Genomic DNA, 22753 nt, shown 5'->3' with positions numbered 1-22753 from the left:
ACATCATTGTACTTGCCTTAATATCCATCTGGATAATCTGTTTGATTATCCCTGTTAATGATTTACATACTTTTGCTTCTGCACTGTAACTTCAATTGTTAATGGCAGGTCCTGGTGGAACAGTATAGCATTTTGGTTCACATACTTCCCAACTAAGGCCGTAGACACTCAGTGCTTTCTGGAAGCACTTTGTAGGTACCCAGGAGTCAAAGAATTACCAGATTGCTCTCTGGAGGCATTGTTAGCTTGGATCATACATATGTCTTCAGCATTTTGTGTTAACATGCTCTCTTGGAAGGCTAAGCAGTGTCTCATGAAAAAACATGCCAGTTGTATTTTTGTCTCACAGTGTTTCCCAACAGGTATCCTGCGTCACCATTGTTATCCTACCTCACTGGAGAAGTCTCCAACAGTATTGTTAAATTCCTGCCTGTTAGCAAGTTCTATAGCAAGTTTTAAATTTTCCTTCATCAGAAAGCATATTTGACTTTAACAACAATTATTGTAGAAATCCTTTTGCTTTATGAAATCTTTTCTAATCCATTAGCCAGAATTGCTCATGTCATCGAGTTTGAACCTGGGTTTTGTTTTGTCTAGAGTACAGCCAAATGACTCCATGGTACTGCTGCTTTGGCATCCACTTTGTTTGATCAAGCAGACTGTGAGGACCTTAAACTGACACAAGCCCCCTCATGCAAGCCCAAACCCTAGGAAACAGCCCACAGAGGCACAAGAAATGTACGTTTCTTAAATGACTTTCCCAACAGCCCTTGTAATAAACAGCCTTCCCCACTTCCCAGGGCCTTCTCCTCATATACCACTTAGATAAGACCCTCACGAGATTACGAAAACCACATTGTTTTTGGTTTGAATTGACCGACCCAGCCTTAGCCCAGGAACCCCAATGCACTTCACTTGTGAACCCAATAAAGGAATGTGCCCCAGGTCCTGTCTCTCTCTGCCCACTCTCTTCCCTGCCTTGACCTCGCTGTGTGACCCCCTGAGGTGTGCTATGTACTTCCTCCAGGACCTGTGAGTAATAAACTTCTCTATTTCAATTTCTCTTGTGGTCTTTTGTTGGACCACGACTCACCATCTGGAACTCTGTGCTTCACTTTGCAAATGTTAGCTTTAAAAAGTGATATGTTTCCATTCTTAAAATGTTAATCTGCTTCAAGATTTTCATGAATGTATCCTGTAAGTATGAAAGACTATAATACATTTTAATATGTTCTACAACTGAGGCTAATTCAATCAGTTCATTTTTTCCATTTGAAAATGTAGTTTTCTTATAAGTTTGAAGCTAATTATTTATATGCCCTCTTTTAAGCTCAACTGCAAGTTTATCATAGGGCTCAGGCCTGTAGTACCTTCCGTTCAATTACAGAGTTCGATCTTAGACTGATGACTGTATTTGTGGATAAATTTCTTCTCCTTCTTCTTCTCCTCTTCTTTTTTTCTGCTTTCAATGGCAGCAATTGCCCGAATATCAATATTTTTAATTGCAGGCCAAAGTCTCTCCGATGGCTTGATTATTTCATGATTAATTTTCCTCCCTTTTCTACTGAAAAGGACTCTAGTAAATTCTTAATTAAAGAGGAACAGAATCTTCCTAACTCATCATACTTTAGAGGATAATGTGTCAATAAAGAATTATACAGTATACTAGCAGTAATAATATTAACATAAATAATAAAAAATATAACACCAAAATAGCTCAACTTTATGGTATTTCACACATGAAAAACTTTCACTCACATTCTCTCATTTCATCTTCAAGGTCATCTCCAAGTTAGGTCTGTAAGGGAAAAGTCCTAATATATCCTTTTACAGATTATTAAAGTGAGACACAGAATGTGATTTGACTTAACTAAAATCTCCCATTTAAAAGAAGCAGGGTCTGATCTTGCATAGGGGTCTTAATGTTTGTGTGTCCTGACTAACCTGCTATGTAAAGAGTGAATTATTAGCTTTTAGAGCGCCACATTTATTTCCTCTCTTATATTCTTAACTATGATTTGAAAAATTATTTTTAGTGACTAATCTTGAGCTAACAATGTGCATCCTTTTCTTATCAGATTCTAATTACATTTAAGACACTACCTCTTTATACTTTCAACTTGGTAGCTCACACTCGACGGTATCAAACTCATCACCTGACTGCCCTATCTGTTATGGGATTGCTGTCGTAACTTTTATTTTGACATACATTATTAACCCCATACATAGTTTGATGCTGCCACAGTTGGTAGCAGTTTCCTTTTACAGTTTAAAGTTCTACCAATGGGTAACTTTAATATCCCAATTTCCATTTACTAGTGATGAGAGGAGCAAATGAATTGCATAGGATGATCTCTTAATGATTGATTTCGGGTTGATGGGCATTTTTATTTGCAGCTCTTTGGGCTTCCAGTATCTTTACAGCCGAACTAAAGCAAAGCTATTGGAATAACAAGGCTTGGGAGCCACATTTGCTTGTTAAATGCAAGTAGAGCCATAGTCCCTGATTCTCTTCTCTACCCAAATCTAAAATCTTCTCAGCACTTACATAAAAAAAAAAAAAAAAAAAAAGGGTGCAGTGGTTCTATAGCTAAGATGACAGAAGCAGAGATTGTTCTGTCTACAGTTAACTGTGGATTGCATCTGGCTACCCTAAAATCTTGGTAACTTTCCAATATATCTCTAATTTTAGTGGAAAAGATTTATGGTTGATACTATGGCTTTCACCACCACGAAATGGGAAACCACATTAATCTACAGAATCTGGAGCCAAGCTAATCGTCTTACCTGAGGAGTTGGACACCATGTTAGGTGAGAGATGAGGAAAATACGATTTTTTCTGCTTATCAAGGGGCAGCCATGCCCGCCAGTTCCTGAAAATACATCCTCCTTAATCCAGACCTTTAGTGTACAATCAAAATTGCTTTAAAAACAGATATCCCCAAGTGTCTGCTCTTTTAGGACATACTGAGGTTTCCAAGAACCTTCAAATGTAAACATCTGCAAGGTTAGGCCCCTCCAGTCTTCCTGGAACCTTGGAGGCTTAAGGAAGGAGCTTATTCCCAGGCTGTAACCATTTGACCTTCTTGTGAACAGATAAATTCTATTATTCCTTCTTTCTTTGTTTTCTTTAGAGCACTTATTACAGGTTAATATTATTCTATTATTCTCTCAGATTAATTAGCTAGACAGATGACTAGAGATCTAATCCTCCTGGAATATCAAGAGTCTTGCAAAGCTTGGACTTTTTAAGGAACAATAATGAATCCAGGAAAGCTTAACCTTCCTACAAAGGGAAAATCAACTTCCTTGTGGGAGACTGGATAATAAGAAAGGAAAGAAGAAGGGAAAAAAAGGGAAAAGTGAGAGAAGGAAAGGGAGAGAGACAAATGCTATCTTGTTCCTGATCTGCTAGATAAATCTTTAATTAGTCATAAAAGTGAGGGTTATGAAAACCTAATTCTAACAGTACAGAATGGATGAGGAAGCCTGAAGACATTCATAATGCAGTGATGTGGGAATCACGAACTTAGCCAGAAGCTGCTTTGTGATACCTAAAAACTTGATGGATGAATACAAGTTACAGTCAGAGAGAAAGAAAATCAGTAGAAATTATGTTTTCTTTATTTTTCTAAGTCTAGAGATCATATTTCAAACGTTCATGATTGACTGCATGGGAAATTAGTCACAAGTCACTGTGTTATAGAACTATCTGCTTATTATTGATGATATCAATATGCATGCTTACAATAAACTACAGTTTAAGCTTGCATCTTTCAATATAATATAACGAGAAGAGTTACTGTGCAATCACCTGGTGAAGGAAACAAAACAATCATTCAGATTTATTAGGATCTGTTTTAGGACAATACTTTTTATTTGACATAGAGAGACTAATATATTATAAAGGCAGATAATTTTTTTATAAAGGCAGATAAATTTTTGATTGAGGCTATGTTTTAAAAAAAAACACACTCTTCAAACATACCCCATCCATATTTTTTCAAGGGCTAAAATTATATAATGGGTGAGGTGGTTTTAACTGGCATTTTTATAGTATTTAAATATGAATCTTTAAAATCTGTGAATGCATTTTTAGACCATTTATTTTTATTGTTCCCCTGACCTAATGATAAAAGTTTTTGGAAGTAACTAGAACACACAAGGGTTAAACTCTAAATGTAGATTAATATTTTAATAAAAAGAGTATGTTTACTTAAAACAAAAGGAAGCTAAATAAAAGCAGATGGTTATTGATTGACTAGAATTATTTTTATAGAAGTATTTCTCTTCTTTATCCATGAACATTAATTCTAACACGTACTCTAACTCATATATTTGAATACAAGTAGAGAATGAAAAAAATTAATTCACGTTTGGACAATTATCATGAAATGTAAAATATTTATGGCCCAAAAATCAGTAAGAAAAAACCCAAATAAAAACAGATTAATCAATGAATTTTTTATAAAAAACCATAACGAAATACAATCTTACTCCCACTCAAGTAACAAGAATTAGATTCTAATAATTAATGTTTGTAATGGGGCCACAGCTGTGGCTCAGGGCTGGGCTCTAAATGCACAGGGGGAAACTCTGTAAGGCTTTCCTGATAGTAGCTGCTCTGGGTTAACGACAGAACAGAGACACTAGAACAAAGAGCAGTCTTGGGGACATGAATTCTGTTCCTGCCAGGTTGGAGAAACCTCCTTAACTCCTCTGAAAGCAATTAAGACAAGAGAAAATCCCTACTATGGAAGTAAGGATTTCCTAGAACGCACTCTACTAGATTTTAACAAAGCTTAAAATAAAGATTTAATCAGGTATTATGGAAGATAGACTCTGGTGAATGCGTCCTGAGCAGCTCAGGGAATACCTTGAGCTTTACACAGATTCACATTAAAAGTATAAACCTATGGTTACACAAATTCAAAGTGTTTAGCCAGCCATGTGAATAAGAATCAAGATGCTCAAAAGAAGAAAACAGAGTCCACAGTCTCAACAGCGGCCAGTGTTCAATAAAAATAAATATATATACAAAGAAAGAAAATCTGATCCAGTCAATTAAATATAAGTAGTCAATAGAAAATGAACATATGACCCCAAAGTTGAACTCAGTACACAACAGACAGCCACATGTTCTCGCTTCTTTCTTTCCTCATTTTAAAATTCATAGTCAATTACTGTAATCCTCCCTTCCACATTCCCTTAACTTCCTTGCCCTTCCTGGCTTTGTCAAGAAAACTATGCCATTCCTTTTCTTTTGCTTTAATGCAAATTGTCACTTACTCCAAGCCTGTTTCCCTGAAACTGAATGTAGCTGGAGAATAATACAGAATTGTGACTATTATATTCATGCGACTATTAATGCTGCTCGTAATATTACGTTTCTCTGGTCAGTCACTTTCCTCCTTTTCTAGATGACGAATTCTTACCTCCACTCTCCTCAGGCATTCAACATTTTATTCTGCACTAAGGAAGTTGCCTTATTATTATTATTGTTATTATTATTACCAGTAAAATAGAAACAATGAGCAGAGAACGTCCACACCCTTTCACGCCACATTTACTTACAAACAAAATTCCACAATTCTCCCACATAATCAATTTTTCTCTGTCCACTAGGTTTCTTCCATCAGTATTGAATCACACTCTTTTTTTCTGTCTTGACAAAGCACTCCCATTAGTTCATATCTCCTTCAGCAACTACTCCATTCCTCTGTTCTCCTTAACAGCAAAATCCTCAAGTTAATTATATGTGCTCACTGTATTCAAATTCTTCTTATTCTCTTATAAACCTACTTTTGTCAGGCTTTCGCTGGCATCAAAACATAGATTCTGTTAATGTGTGCCCACCAAAGACTTCTAAATGCTAAACCTAAAGATGGATTCTCATTCTTTATCTTATTTGAACTATTACCAGTATTTGAAACAGTGTACCACTCCTATGGCACTGAGGCACTGCCTTCACTTGATTTCTAAGAGACCACATGCTCTGGCTGTCCTCCTTACTGTCTGCCCTTTGATGGTGGAGGGTCCTAGGGCTCCATACTCGAAAACCTCCTCCATCTATACGTGCTCTCTTACGTCTATACCATCCAGACCCTGGCTTAAGTGTTTATATGCTGACATCCAGACTCATTTGAACAATCTCCTTGAAAACCCCATTTGGAAGTTTAGTAAGCATCTCTAATACGATTCAAAGGTGGACACCACCTCTCCCTCCTACAGTATGCCCCATCTGCAATCTTCCTTAATACCACAATGTCAACTCCACCTACTAGTTACTAAAGCCAAAAACCTTGGAGTGTCCTTTCTCTCATTCCTCCATCCAATCTATCAGCAAATAAGATGATTTTGCTTTCAAAATATAGCCAGAATTCATAAATTTCTCATCACCTCCACTGCTACAACTCAGGTTTAAGCCTCCTTAATGCTTCACCTGTTTCTTGCTATACCTCTTGAGTATCAAGAGCAGTCCTGTTTCTAACCTTGATACATCTTCCATTTGTAATCAACAGGGTAAAAGCCAGGATGAACCTACAAGATATAAATCAGATCATGCCTAAGCTCTGTTCAGAACCTTCTATTTCTCCCCATCCCACTCAGAGTAAAGCCCACTATCCTTACAATGACCTTCACAGCACCACACGGTTACCTCTCTGACCTAATCATCTACTATCCTCACTCACAGACTGTCCAGTCCAGCAATTCTGCCTTCCCTGTGGTTCTCTGGAGAGTCCCAGGCACACGCCCACTCGGAGCTTCTGCCCCTGCTGTTTCCTCAGACTGGTGCCTGATGTTCTCCTCCACTTCCTTTTAGTGTCTGTGTAGATACCAACTCTTCAGTGAGTGATTTTATTAAAGCTCTGTAAAGGCTTACCCTATCACTCCTTATTTTTCCTTCTCTACATAGCAAGTATGACCTTCTGAGGTACCACAGTCATCCCTAGGTATCAGTGGGGTATCAGTTCCTGGACCCGCCAGGAATTCCAAAATCTGCAGATGCCCAAGTCCCATAGTTGTCCCACCATATCCTCAGGATCCAAGTCCACAGATTCCTCAAAACCACCAATCACAAATTTAGTGCAAAATCCGGTTGGTTGAATCTGTGGTTGAGGAACCTGAGGTTACAGAAGGCTGACTGTATACAATTTCGTTATTTTTTGGTATGTCTCTATTGAAAAATGTATGCATTACAAATAGATTGTTTTTCTTATTTATTCTTTGCTGCATTCCACATTTTTCAGTTCCTGGCATATTGTAGGTGCTCAATATTTATCTTTGTAAGAAAGAAATGTTCTGAAAGTTGAGTTTCTCCTACATCTGATATTTTTAAAATTCTTACAGGTTTGTTTTTCTTTTTCTGAAGTAATTTTTTCATCTGAGCTTTACTTATTACTTCTAAAAAACTCTGCCATAACAACTCAAAAAAGTTATTAATTTTGCTGAATTTTTCTCTGGCTGGGGCAAAGGAGGAGGGCCCCACAGCAGCCAGTAGTGAAAGTCAAAGGATATCTTTTCTTCCCAGGGGACCATCTCAGCTCAGGTTTCAGCAGTTCCTCCTTCAAGGTGAGTATATCACCCAGAATGAGAGGTGAATGATTCAAATTAATGCCTTATAATTCACAGATTATGCATCTAAAATCAGATGCCACTTCAACCCTTTTCTCCCTCATTCCCCATTTTAAGGTCAGGACTGGCCTAAAATTGGTCACTTAAGAAGCTTAGTTTACAGAAATTAAGAAAACGTCAATCACATTGTTCCTTCAACTCTATACTACCTGTTTTCTGAAATTTGAAATCCCATCTGTATTTGGACTTTCTTCTCCCATACAGTTGAAAATGTTTACCTGAGAGTCTAATCACTATAGCAGTGGTGTTCAGCAGGGACAGAAACAATTTTGCCCTTAAGGGAACATTGGGCAGTATCTGGAGACATTTTTGATGGTCACATCTGGTATGTGCTGCTGTCATTTAGTGCTTTGAGGACAGGGGTGCTGCTAGACAACTTTCAGTAAGTGAAATAGCCTTCCACAACAAAGAACTTCTGGCCCAAATGTCAACAGTGCCACGGATGAAAAAACCCGGACAGTAGGCATCTAAAAAATGAAAACCTTCCAAAATAATTTTAGTAATCATCCACTTTTAAAATATATTTATCATTTAATAATCAAAGAAGAATTCACTGACCTAAAAAGTATCGGTCTATAATGTTATAATGTTCTAAGTCAAATACTTTGGAAAAAATAGTACAGGTTGTGACAGAGAAGTTCAATAAAATCATGTTCTTGGCAGGAATTCTATTTTAGTTCAGAGTCATTCATAGGATTTGTTAGATAAGAACCATTTTAAAGCAATGAATTACAATTGCTCAAATATATTCATTTTATCAGAACGTATCTTTAGCTGAACATTGTGCCCTTTTCAAACTTTTTAGACCTAGGCATTCAAATTCCAAAAATATCATTAGAACCTGAAGCAGGTCAGATCCTGAACATCTAGATAACTGGCCTATAGATTTTTCATTCATGAACAATCAACTGCAATTCTCTTGTTATAGAGTTTTTTTTTTTTTTTGCGGTACACGGGCCTCTCACTGTTGTGACCTCTCCGGTTGCAGAGCACAGGCTCCGGACGCGCAGGCCCAGCGGCCATGGCTCACGGGCCCAGCCGCTCTGTGGCATGTGGGATCTTCCCGGACCGGGGCGCGAACCCGTGTCCCCTGCACTGGCAGGCGGACTCTCAACCACTGCGCCACCAGGGAAGCCCTAGACTTTTGAAAAGAGTTTTTCAGGACCAATAACTTAGATACAATATTGAATTCATCCTTTTATGAAATAATAGATTTTCAAAAATATGTTTATATATTCCCTTGCCAATCACTTTTCATATCCTTTTTTCTCACAGCAATTTAATATTTCTTTTGTAGTTTTTATGGAACTCAGGTAAACAGACAGAAAGAATCACAAAGATTGGCACTAGTTTAGCCCTCTCCTCTGAGGACTAATACATTGGCAATGATTTACTTAGTCTATGTGCTCCTCTCCTGTTCTGTCCACCATTTCTCTACACATAAATACAATTTCAAATTGACTATGTTCTTTATTCACTTGCCTTAATTTTTATAGTTGAATCAGATTTACTGTCTACATAACATCTTGCTTAGCATTCTTTGTTTTGGACATGGGTAACATGCCATATGCGATCCTCTGTTACTTATTTCTTTTCTCTACTTAACTTTATTATTCCAATATTCATATCCTTTGTAATTTCCACAACTCCAAGCATAATAATAATATTTTAGGAAGCATTTCTGTGACAGACAATGCGTTTATATGCCTTCCATAAATTATCTATTGTATTTTTTATGAGATAGACAGAATGAATTTGAGATTAACATATGAGAAAACTGAGATATTGTCTTACTTTGCCCATTTTTAGATAGTCAATGGCTAAACTGGATTGTGAACTCAAATCTATTAGGACTCAGTATACTTCAAATAAATGTAAGTATCTAATTTTTCTCCCAGCATTAAAAAGTAAAAGTCAGAGAATGGATTCAGTACAGTCACAGAAAATATGCTCTCTTCTATTGATATATTAGCAATAACAAATACTAATAGGTGCTAATAAACATGCAGCTTTAACATCTCTCTACAAGTTCACATATACCCTAATAAGAAGCTCTTAGTTCCACTAGTAAATATATCATCAGATGACATATATAAAGGATCCCCATATTTCTAAAAATATCCAATTTTGATTATTGTTTTCTCTGCTCCTTGTTGTGGATTCAGAGTCCAAGTCACTACAGATCAATGGAACGGGATAGAAAGCCGAGAAATAAACCCACACACCTATGATCAATTAATCTACAACAAAGGAGGCAAGAATATACAATGGAGACAAAGACAGTCTCCTTGAAAGCTGGTACTGGGAAAACTGGACAGCTACATGTAAAAGAATGAAATTGGAACATTCTCTAACACCATACACAGAAATAGATGCAACATGGATTAAAACCTAAATGTAAGACTGGCTACTATAAAACTCTTAGAGGAAAACATAGGCAGAACACTCTTTGACATTAATCGCAGCAATATCTTTTTGGATTCACCTCCTAGAGTAATGAATGGGACCTAATTAAGCTTTTGCAAAGCAAAGGTAACCATTAACAAAACGAAAAGACAACCCACAGAATGGGAGAAAATATTTGCAAATGATGAAACTGACAAGGGATTAATCTCCAAAATATACAAATAGCTCATGCAGCTCAATATCAAAAAAACAAACAACCCAATCAAGAAATGAGCAGAAGATCTAAATAGACATTTCTCCAAAGAAGACATACAGATGGCCAAGAGGCACAAGAAAAGATGTTCAACATCACTAATTACTGGAGAAATGAAAATCAAAACTACAATGAGGTACCACCTCACACCAGTCAGAATGGCCATCACCAAAAAGTCTACGAACAATAAATACTGGAGAGGGTGTAGAGAAAAGGAAACCCTCTTGCACTGTTGGTGGGAATGTAAATTGATACAGCCACTATGGAGAACAGTATGGAGGTTACTTAAAAAACTAAAAACAGAGCTACCATATGATCCAGCAATCCCACTCCTGGGCCTATATCCGGAGAAAACCATTGTTCAAAAAGATACATGCACCCCAATGTTCATTGCAGTGCTGTTTACAATAGCCAAGACATGGAAGCAACCTAAATGTCCATCAACAGAGGAAAGGTTAAGAAGATATTGTACATATAGACAATGGAATATTACTTAGCCATAAAAAAGAATGAAATAATTCCATTTGCAGCAACATGAATGTACCTGGAGATTATCATTCTAAGTGAAGCAAGTCAGAAAGAGAAAGACAAATATCATATGATATCACTTATATGTGGACTCTAAAAAAAAAAAAAAAGATACAAATGAACTTGTCTACGAAACAGAAACAGACTCACAGACTTAGAGAACGAACTTATGGCTAGCACCGGGGAAGGGTGGTGGAGGAGAGAGAGACTGGGAGTGTGGGATTAACATGTACACACTGCTCTATTTAAAACAGATAACCAACAAGGACCTACTGTAGAGCATAGGGAACTGTGCTTAATACTCTGTAATAACCTAAATGTGAAAATAATTTGAAAAAGAATAGATACATGTATGTGTATAACTGAAACACTTTGCTGTACACCTGAAACTAACACAACATTGTTAATCAACTCTACTCCAATATAAAATAAAAATTAAAAAAATAAATATAATAAACAAGGTCCCTGTATAGCAAGTTCCCTGTCCCTGTATAGCAAGTTCCCTGTATAGCACAAGAAACTATATTAAATATCTTGTAATAAACTATAATGAAAAAGAAAAAATAAATATCGTTCTAATAAAAAAATATACTCTACTATACTCCAATATAAAACAAAAATTTTTTAAAAGGCAAACATATAAATCTAAAGCAAAAAACCATAATAAATTGTTCTTTTCTTGCCACTATATTGACTGAAGTTATCCTTGCTATAGTTCAAGGGAGTCAATATATACAATGCCTTACCCCTTCTCTGAGTTCAAAACCCACTGAAAGAGAGGAGTCAAAAGTATCACGACTAGGGCTGCCCTGGTGGCGCAGTAGTTGAGAGTCCGCCTGCCGATACAGGGGACGCGGGTTCATGCCCCGGTCCGGGAGGATCCCACGTGACGCGGAGCATATGAGCCCCTGGGCCGTGGCCGCTGGGCCTGCGCATCCGGAGCCTGTGCTCCGTGACGGGAGGGGCCACAACAGTGAGAGGCCTGCGTACCGCAAAAAAAAAAAAGTATCAAGACTAAAATGTCAGCATTATTTCTGATAAAAGTTAGGTTAAGAAGGTGATATTTTTCTGCAAGCAAGTAAGCTTACTAATGCTCCTCCACAATATTGTAACCCCAGTCCACAAGTTAGAGCTTATGCTCTGTACCTAATGTGAATATTCATAATGTGAATTTAGTTTGTGAAATTCCTGTATGTACTGAACATTAGCAAATACACCTTGCAAAATCCCCCTCCACTCCCACTGATTTTAAATGACAGTACTAATTGTATGTGCCTCTGGATGATACAGCAATAATAAAATTTGCTAAATAACATAATAAATATAAAGTAATAAAATTTGCTAAATAAATGTACTTTACAAAATTTAGGAGTCAGCTTAATAAATATCTCTTGTATCTGCTACTTGCAATCTGACCGATGCTTTGAAAATATGAGGATGATTAGGAATTAAGTTCTTGTACTAGACAAGTTTACATCTAAAAGGTGACCAGAGATATGGGTCTCTAAAAATAAAACATACAGAATGTGTTGATTACGAGAGGCTAATTCTGTCTATGGAGATTCAATGAAAAGTTAGGTAATGAACGGATTCTGGTGCAGCCAATACCATGTTCCCAAGCAGAGAGATGGCCCAATGGCAGTCCAGGAGTAGGGGGAAAATTAGCGTAGTTTCTGGGGTCAGTAAGAGCAGTGTCTGGGTAGGAATCATTTAGTCATCAATGGGTATGAGTGGAAGGTATCTAACTTTCTAGTTGCATTCAGACTACCTCCTTTCATTGTCTCTTCCCTCTAGCTTTACCAATTTACAGGTGTTCCTCAAAAAATCCGTGCTGTTTTGCCTCTTCAATATTTCTGCATTAATTTTCTGCTTGTTTGTAAATATTTTGAATTTTTTAGGAATAGTTTTAGTACCATTCCCATCCTTGGAAATACTAGACAAGATGACAAATAAAATTTGGGGAAAGTACTATGACAATCTTTTATGCATTTAGAAAAATCATTTCATGTAACATTTTATTTAATCTTTCATGGACAGATTTTATTTAATCTTAATGGACAACCGTCCATGAAGTAGGCATTTATTTTCTGCACACTTAGAAATACACAACTGTAATATCTTTGTATGGTGACAGACGATAACTAGGCATATCATGGTGATCATTTTATAGTGTACAGAAATACTGAATCATGCTGTTGTGTACCTGGAACTAACAATGTATTGTATGTTAATTATATTTCAATTAGCCATAAAAAGAAACGAAATTGAGTTATTTGTAGTGAGGTGGATGGACCTACAGTCTGTCATACAGAGTGAAGTAAGTCACAAATACCGTATGCTAACACATATACATGGAATCTCAAAAAAAAAAAAAGGTTCTGAAGAACCTAGGGGCAGGACAGGAATAAAGATGCAGACGTAGAGAATGGACTTGAGGACACAGGGAGGGGGAAGGGTAAGCAGGGATGAAGTGAAAGAGTGGTATGGACTTATATATACACTACCAAATGTAAAATAGATAGCTAGTGGGAAGCAGCCACATAGTACAGGGAGATCAGCTCGGTGCTTTGTGACCACCCAGAGGGGTGGGATAGGGAGGGTGGGAGGGAGACGCAAGAGGGAGGGTGGGAGGGAGACCCAAGAGGGAGGGTGGGAGGGAGACGCAAGAGGGAGGGGATATGGGGATATATGTATAGCTGATTTACTTTGTTATAAAGCAGAAACTAACACACCATTGTAAAGCAATTATACTCCAAAAAAGATGTTAAGAAAAATAAAATTAAGATATACAGTATAAAAACATATGTAGATACTGGGAAGAAATGCATTAAAATGCTAATGATGGTTACCTCTGTGGGATGGGGATTATGGGTGATTATTAATTTTATTTCATGTTTTTATGTATTTCTAATTGTCTGCAATGAACATGTATTGCTTGCAAAGTTAGAAAGAGAACAATAAATGTCATTAAAAAAAGAAAAAAAAAGAAATATACAACTGAGACTCACAGTTAAAGCAAATTACTTCAGGAGCTAACTCATGAATTATACGGTTCATATTTAAACTCTAAATCTCACATAGTCTTCCAGTAGAAAAAAATGAACTTCCATTAAAACAAAACTCCAACAGAGCAGCGGCACTTGCCCAAGGTATTTGCTCCTTTTTAATCTCCTGCTGTCATTAACTCACCAAAATTTAAATAGAAAGTCATTTCAGATCCAATATTTGAACACTTTTGCATGTACTGGGGAAAATATGAGGATGAAAGCCAGTTGAATTATAAATTTATTACTTTGAAAAAGAAAAATTATTTTAATCCTTGCATTTAAGACTGGCATGCTGGGGCTTCCCTGGTGGCGCAGTGGTTGGGAGTCTGTCTGCCGATGCAGGGGACACGGGTTAGTGCCCCGGTCAGGGAGGATCCCACATGCCGCAGAGCAGCTGGGCCCATGAGCCATGGCCGCTGAGCCTGTGCGTCCGGAGCCTGTGCTCCGCAACGGGAGAGGCCGCGGCAGTGAGAGGCCCTCGTACCGCAAAAAAAAAAAAAAAAAAGACTGGCATGCTGAAATGAATATTATACTCTCAAAATGGTATAACTTCATGTGCCTAGGCAATATTTTCATGCCCATTGCCAAGAACAGTACATATTTAAATGACATAAGAATTGTTAGTATTCTAAACCCAGAAACGTCAATATATCTAAATTTTTCGTAATTTTTATTCTATAAATGCTAGCACACAGTGACTCATATTTTAAATGTGTTATAATTATCATCACTAAGTGGTATTTTTTATTTAAAGTCAATCTCCTTTTTCTAACCACGGACACCCACCATTCATTATGGATTTTGCATGTGGAAGACAAATTCAGCTTATTTTTGATTTTAAATATATTTAAGAGGAACATAATATACTCTTTAATCATCCATTATGCTTTTATTGTTTAATGGACTTATACAAATATTTTATATACTGTACTTCAAACTCTTTTTGGAAGCAAATGATTTGTAAATTAATACATCAATATAAGTAAACTATAGCATGAAAACCAAGCAGACCCCCTGTTAACTGAAAGTTAATTTCTGTAAAAAAAGTAAAACATCTGCTAAATTTTAATAGTGTTAACGAATTACTCATTCAACAAATATTGGTTGTTCTACTATGTGTCAAGCACCGTTCAGGGACTGTTTTTCATAGACCTTAAATGGGAATCAAGGTGGGAGATAAATCCTGATGCTCTCAGGTTAGTTCTGAAGGCAATTTCAAGTCCTTAAGGACAAGGATCACCAGAAGAAATGTCGCTGTTATAATGAGACTGGGCCAGATAACAGAGAATATCACTGTCTAATTTGGTGGATATTAAAAGAGGGAACTGGTGGGAATCTTCAGTTTTGAGTTGGAAGAGATTTGCTATAAATCATGTTTTGTTTGTACAGATGAGACACACAAGGATTTTACCAAGAGTTAAATGAGATAAAGCAAAAAAAAAAAAATCAAATTGTAAGTACAGAAAAGTTCTCATTTTTCATGAGTATAAAATCATCTGGCTGAATAAATGCCACATGCCAGAAGTTTTGCTAAATGAGTTGTTTCTGACAAGACTCTGCCATGATCTGTCGTCAAAAATCCCTGGCCTTATGGTAATAGGTACCATAGCTGTCCCTAAACAGGAGATTTAGAAGGAAGAAATTTAAGTGGGACTATGTTTTCCCAAAGACACATGATATCCAGGTTGTCACAGAGCAAGTGAGCAGAAATGTGCTGAATGCTTACTGACAGGTGGGAATAGGACAAACTTACTCAAGGACTACCATGGCTCTGTATGCATAAAGATCTTACTTTAAGTAGGAGAGACTCTAACTAGCGAAAGAATTTAAAAACCTCATATGTGGTAAGAGGATCATACCAGAAAAAACATGTTTTAAGCCACAGAGAGTTTTACAGGCTGTGGACGGATCTGGATTAAATGGTTTTGGTTAGACAGAGATGAGGCATTAGGTGGATATTTTCACAGGTGTAGGCAACAAGTATGTAATTAAGAGTGATAAAATTCTCATTACAACGTAAATATTAACAGCTGAACTCTAATGTTTAGAGATGGGATTTTGATATATTATTGATTTCTCTGTAACTAAAAATTATTTAAGAATATTTGGGTAGGAAAATGTAATTATAAGTAATTACTATGTAATATCAAGTAAAATAAATCAGAATTAAAATAATATGTAAATGTTATATATAATATTATATATAAATATATATAAAATATACACATATGCAATCTGCAAATTAAATGCTAAAATGTAAAATTATTACCTCTGGGTGTGTGGAGTTAAAACATTCGGTTTTATATTATTTTTTACAACATATTTTAAATTTACCTACTCTCAACTAGTATTGCTTATTCATAAAAAGTCAGTAAATCAATGATTCTATTTCTTACAGCAGGCACAATGAAGTAAACAGAATTCTGTCTTAATAAGCCTTTTTTCTCTCTGTACATAGTATCAATACATGTCTTAGAAGTAACCAGCTTTGTATTTAGAATTTAAATGTTAAACAATTTCAGCCACCAATAATAGACGTACCTTGGCAAGAGCTTGCATGGAGTAATATACTGAGATCAAAATTTAGGCTTCGTGCCTTTTTTTCCAACAGAGAGACAATTTCTAAGAGCAAAATTATTGTCTTAAACTTTGGCGTAATCTACAACATCAGCAGTTCTCAAGCCAGTAGTATCACCTTCACCTGGGAACTTGTTAGAAAAACAAATTGCCAAACCCAAACCTGATACTGAATCAAAAACACTTGGTGTCGAGACCAGCAATCTGTGTTTTAACAAGCAGTGCAAGAAATTCTAAATTACGTTAAAGTTTCAGAACCACAATGTATACTACAGAATACAAATAGTTTCAGCAGCTTTCACCTGTCTAAATTCACAGAAGGAAAGCTCAGTAAAGTTGGTAACTTATGTCAGATGCTACCTTGAGTGCTAAGGTCTAAACTTTTTTTTTTCTGTTTTCTCCAAAAGCACTTCCAATCAAATAAGATAAATTGGTATTTCAAGTACTAAATAATTTTGACCAGAGAGATTACACATTTTAAAAACTTTTTTTTTGTTTTTTTAGCTCTCAGCATCAGGGCTTTATTCAACCAACCAAAACCAACAACCAGGAACCATCATCACCTTAGCAGAGCATGGAAGGCTCTGTCTAATCAGCAAGCATGGAAAGAAACAGATCAAGAAATCCAACACCTAGAAGTCTGTCTTGGAACAATCAGAATATTTAAAATGATGATTAACTCAACAATTCTCTCACTTATTCCTCACACATGAAAAGTCAAAATATCACTTGGACCGCTCCGGGTTTTGAGTGAGGACGTCAATGGGCCGTAACAGACTGGGAAAATATCAGCAAGACACACAAACAAGGTAAATAAACTGGAAACTCACACAAACAAGGTAAATAAACTCACACAAAACTGACACAAACAAGGTAAATAAACAAGGTAAATAAGCTCAACAACATTTAGGATAAATAATTGAGCTTGTCTTTTTCCTCAGGAAAAACACCCCACCCAAAACCAAAACAAACACAGTAGGAACGAATTCCAAAGCTGCGTTGCGGTTCCACACTTAGTATGCATTTACACTGGAAGAAGGACTAGTGATATTTTGACTTTTTTGTTGTTGTTGATGCTAAAGGTAAAGAAGTTGGTTCTTTCAACACCCAAACCAGAGCAGAGAGACAGCAGTAAATTACAAACGTGGATGGAATAATATCCACAGGACGTGGACGTGGGGGGGTAGGTATTTGTGCTGTTGCATTGGCAGGAGAGCTAAGCAGTCTTAAAGAACATTCTAGGCTTCTAGGTTTGCCATGAAGGGGTATCACAAATCCCAAGGCCCACCACCTACCCTTTCTCCTCTTCTCCGAGGGCACCTACCTTATGGACAAGCTGTTTGCGTGACGGCTGGGGGACAGATTCACAGAGTTCTGTGAGGGTCTACTCCCATCTTGCTTGGTGTGGTGACGAACAGGAGCCCATGTGTTTTTGCTGATGGAGTCGAACCGGAATCCCCAGGGTCTTTTAAATTGTTTCACCTGATTGTCGGTTCTTTTGGGGAGAGGCAAAGGAGTTGAAGTTTCCTTCTACCTTGCGATGTGGCTGTGTGTCGCACTCCGTTTCAAAAGATGACAGCTGCTGCGTTACTCCAGAAGTCCACCCACCTCCGCACCGAGAAGGACCCCTACGACATCTCCATGGTAGAGTCCTGTGGCCGCGCATATCCGCCGCTGTCCTGATACATTCCTGCTCTGCCCGGGCTGCACACCCGGACGTTGACATCTGCAACCTCTTGGGGCTCTAGCGATCTCGCCATCACCACGTGCACAAGTCCAAATTGGTCTCCTCTGACGTATTTAAAACAAATCCCTGGAGGCCAGGCCTCTGCCCCAGAATTCTGCATCCGCCATGTTTTTATAAACTGAGTATCAGGAGGTATCGACTCCCCTTCTCCTATGATGACACCTTCAACAAAGAACACAGAAGGCACACTGAGGTTTGGCCTCTCTTAGTCGTAATAGGCGCCAACTGCTGCTTGTAAGTTCCGGTTGGTGTCATGGGCAGGAAAAGGCATAGCCGGCCGGGTTGAGCTGGAAGCCAAGCAACTGGTGGAACCCAGAGATGAGCACGTCTTCGTCAGTGGTGCCAGGCAGGTGAACTTCTGCAGCAGCTCGGGGTGCAGGTCCATGTCCTCCATGTGTGGGGCCGGACACTCGCTTCCCCGCATCCTCACAACCAAGCCGTCGCTGGGTCCGGGGACCGGGAGAAGCTGCTGGCGGGCGCCAAGGCGCTGCTCACCTGACGTAAGCCCCAGCGTCTCGCTGCCTCATGCGGTTAAATACTCAGCCACGCACGCACTCACTCACTATCGTGCTTTCGCCCCTCCCACCCCCAGTCTCCCACCCTCCCAGCTCCACAGCCTCCGCTGACTCCGCCTCCCCCCGCGCCACGCCCACTGGTAGCAGAGAAGTGAGAGCATTCAAACAAATAAATGTCGATATGCGGAACATGTAAATCCAAGAATCCAAATGAAACATCAAAACTACAAATAGGGGCTTCCCTGGTGACGCAGTGGTTGAGAGTCCGCCTGCCGATGCAGGGAACACGGGTTCGTGCCCCGGTCCAGGAAGATCCCACATGCGGCGGAGCGGCTGGGCCCGTGAAACCATGGCCGCTGAGCCTGCGCGTCCGGAGCCTGTGCTCCGCAACGGGAGAGGCCACAACAGTGAGAGGCCCGCGTACCACAAAAAAAAAAAGAAAAAGAAAAAAACTACAAATAGATATGCAGAGAGAACATCTCAGGATTAAATAGTACAAATACCATGTATAAACTGCAAAACTCGAGAGGCCTGATAAGGCCATCCTATACAGAGCTGTTAATGGTTTGTGAATTACAAACAGGAACAATGCGGAGGGTTCTGTGAAAGGCCTTCCAGTTAAGCTCACCTGAAATCCTTTTGGGAAATTGGCAGAAGCAAGTAATGAATAAATAAAATTTAAATACTCAGTTAAGCTAATCAGGTCAACAGAGAAGCCAGAAACTAAAGCAAACTCCAGCAACTGGCAAAATGATGTACATAAAAGGCAGAAGAGGCTAGAGTCTGTCTTATTTGGAGACCACATGCCCCAGTATTATAAAGTGCCCTCATTATATCACCAGCACCTGGGGCCCCTTGTTCAAAGGAGGCTGCAAATATGAAACATATCTTCTTAAAACTAAAATATTTGATGGGGCATCTCAATCTTTTTTGACTAATTACTGTTTCCAGGAGTTTCCCTGATAATTCCTTTGAGCTATAATTAGAACAGATCAATTTACAGGAAGACAATAGAAGTTTCTTATCCTGCTGATTGGGTTAGGCTTAAGAGTGTCAGCCCTTGGAGGATTTTTTTTTTTCCACTTGGCTTTCCACTATTAACCAGAAAACAATGTAAATTCATACTCTCTTGGGAAAAATTCCCATTTCCAACAACTCTCAAGCAAACTTTAACTTTCAGAAGTCTGTGTTCTAATCTACAGAAAACGGAATATTGTTTGTGGTTCAGTTTGTTGAGTATTCTGTTAATGAAGCCATAGTTGTGACTTCAATCTCCATTTTAGAGTCTGTTTTTCTTTTTCTTCCCCTTGGAAATCTGACTTGAATACCATATACTTTTTTTTTTTTCTCCCACAAGAGGGCAAGAGAATGAAATAGAGCAAAGAATCACTATAAAACCTAATTAAAAATGCCGATAGTGGGCCATTACTTATAATGGAGCCAACCCATCCTCAGAAAAATGTTCAGATACTACCAGGCATTCTACTGGTCTGTTCCACATGACACCCCCCTCCTTTTCCCCCATCACCACCTTGTCTCCTAGCTACTCCCTCTGGGATACGCCCATCATGCACTTCTCATCTCAGCAATCTCATTCCCTCTGCAGTGACGGCACTGTTTATCTGTTTGAAAATCACTGGCATAGACATTAATGCTGACAACATCCGGTATTCACTGCAATTGCTTCTAACACCATCATGGGTAACTAAAGAGTAAATGACCCTAACATACAAAAGGTCTCCTGATTGGAGAAAAGAAAACACCAAAATTTCTACATGGCCATCATTGTCACTATTCAGTCATTATCACACTTTTTGTTTACATTTCTTCATTTACTTGTCTGAATATAGAAGAAGCAGCTGATGCTAACAATAAGAATCTTTGGAGCGAAGCTATGGCCTTTTACTGGAGACGTTAAAAGCAGGCAGATAGTAGTTGACCCCAGTTTCCTTTTGGTTGGGAGAATTAAGTACATCAGTCTACATGCTCCTTCTCTTATGCCTCCAGTCTCAAACAATTAGCAAATCCTTTTAATTCTAACTTAAGTTAAAGTTAAGTACAAAATAGAGGCCAGACTTGAAAATTCCCTAAACAGACAAAATCCATTAGGCCACATAAGCAAAACTTAATTTAGCTTATTTTACAAAACAAACAAAACTTCGGTGACTTCTTGCAAATGCCTCTGAAAATCATAAATGAAACTTAAGCTGTTCCCCCAAATTGGCAAGTGGTGTCCACTTCTAAACAATCCACTATCACTAGGGAAGCTCTAATGCTATAACCCATCATTGTACAGAATAAGCAGCCTCTACGTTTTCACTGTATAAGCTCTCCTATAGCAATACCTCTGAGCCTCATTCCCATGGTGGTTTGAGAGCTCTCAGTTCACAAACTGTTATATGTACACAATAAACTCTTGCTAATTACTATTTTAGTGATCTGGTGGTTTTAGTCTTTCTATTTCTGGATGTTGGACACGAATAAATGCATTCAATAATTGACTACTTCATGTCACCTCTGCCAGAGAATGATTTCACTTTGATTTTGCCAGTATCTTCAATAATCCACTTGCCTTTACCATCTACTCTCTACAGCACAGCAATAATGATCCTTTTAAAATGTTAATTTATGTTCAGAATTCTCTAATTGTTTCTCATCTCGCTCAGGGTTAAAAGCTCAAGTGTAAATATGGCCTTAAGGACTTCTGTGCTCTTTCCCAGTAATCTCCCAACTATTTGAATTTCTCTCTACCTCGCTCCCCTCATGCACTCACCTTCTTTCCAGGATGCATCCTACCGGTTCTAGGCATAGGGACATTTGTCTTCGTGGGCCCCTTTCTACATAAAAAAAATTAAAAATTATATTTTATGACTTTAAAAAAAGGAATATAATCCAGGCTGGATTTATAGTTATATGTTCTTTTTTTAATTTATTTTTTATTGAAGTATAGTTGAATTACAATGTTGTGTTAATTACTGCTGTACAGCAAAGTGACTCAGTTATACATATATACATTCTTTTTCATATTCTTTTCCATTGTGGTTTATCACAGGATATTGACTATAGTTCCGTGTGCTAAACAGTAGGACCTTGTTGTTTATCCATTCTTTATATACTGGTTTGCATCTGCTTATCCCAAACTCCCAATCCAACCCTCTCCCAGCCCCCTCCCCTATTGTTAAATGTTCTTTATTCAATACATTCACTTTTTCTGATTTTAGAAGAAATTAAATAGTAAAAAGTTTATGGGTCCCTAAAAAATATCGTGGGGTCTCCACACTCTGCCTACAATGCCTAGTGGCCAGGAGGGCCCTGCTCCTATGCTTTCTGAGGAATTAACTTCATACTTGTTAAGGAATATCTGGAATGTGATTTCTTCAAATAGCCCAGGTGTGTTGTAAGGAATACTTTTATAACTTAAATGGGATTTTAGGGAGATCTGTCAGGTAGAATCACGGAATAACACCATGTGAGTGAAAGAGATTTTTTATACGCACAGGTCCTGGAAGGGGAGACACATGCAGGCTGCCATACGGCAGGAGTTCCAAGGAGCCAAGAGAGAATGAGGACCTGTGGGCAAGTGCCTTTATTGGGGGGCAGGGTGGAATACATTAATACAAGGAAAAGGCTTGAGGGGATTTCATGGGTGCCTGTGAATATCATGAAGTCACAGTCAGGGAGGGTGAGAAGGGGAACTCGTGGCACGACCAGCCTTATCACAGTGCTGCACCTGGTTACCTGGGCAGGGTGCTCACAGAAAGTTCATTGGGATATTGAAGCACCAGGAAATATGAAGTTTTAAAACTTCATAATACATGAGATGAGTTTCCACCGGTGTCTTCTCCCAAAGGTCTTCTTTGTCCTCCCTATAAAAAGTGTCCCAAATTCCAGCCTTCCTTATCCTCCGCACTTGTCTTTTTTCTGCATTGCATTTTTTAAGATCTGATACATTTTATTCACTTATTTATTTTGTTAATTGGTTATCTCCTCCAACGAGAATGAGTACTATATGAGGAAAGGAATGTTGTGTGTTTTGTGCATTGCC

The 22753-nt window shown here is 38.1% G+C and overlaps 1 pseudogene across 1 annotated transcript in view; it reads right to left on the bottom strand.

Moving 5' to 3' along the window:
- Window positions 1-18587, bottom strand: part of LOC307191449 (protein ILRUN-like) — a 294049-nt pseudogene extending 275462 nt beyond the window's left edge. The window contains exon 1 of the transcript XR_013831763.1: window positions 17771-18587. The product of XR_013831763.1 is annotated as a protein ILRUN-like (transcript). The remainder of the gene's footprint in view (window positions 1-17770) is intronic.
- Between the last annotated feature and the right edge of the window lie 4166 nt (window positions 18588-22753).

This window comes from Stenella coeruleoalba (genome assembly GCF_951394435.1).
Source record: "Stenella coeruleoalba genome assembly, chromosome: 9".
NCBI lineage: Eukaryota > Metazoa > Chordata > Mammalia > Artiodactyla > Delphinidae > Stenella > Stenella coeruleoalba.
This window is presented reverse-complemented; position numbering and strand designations above follow the sequence as displayed.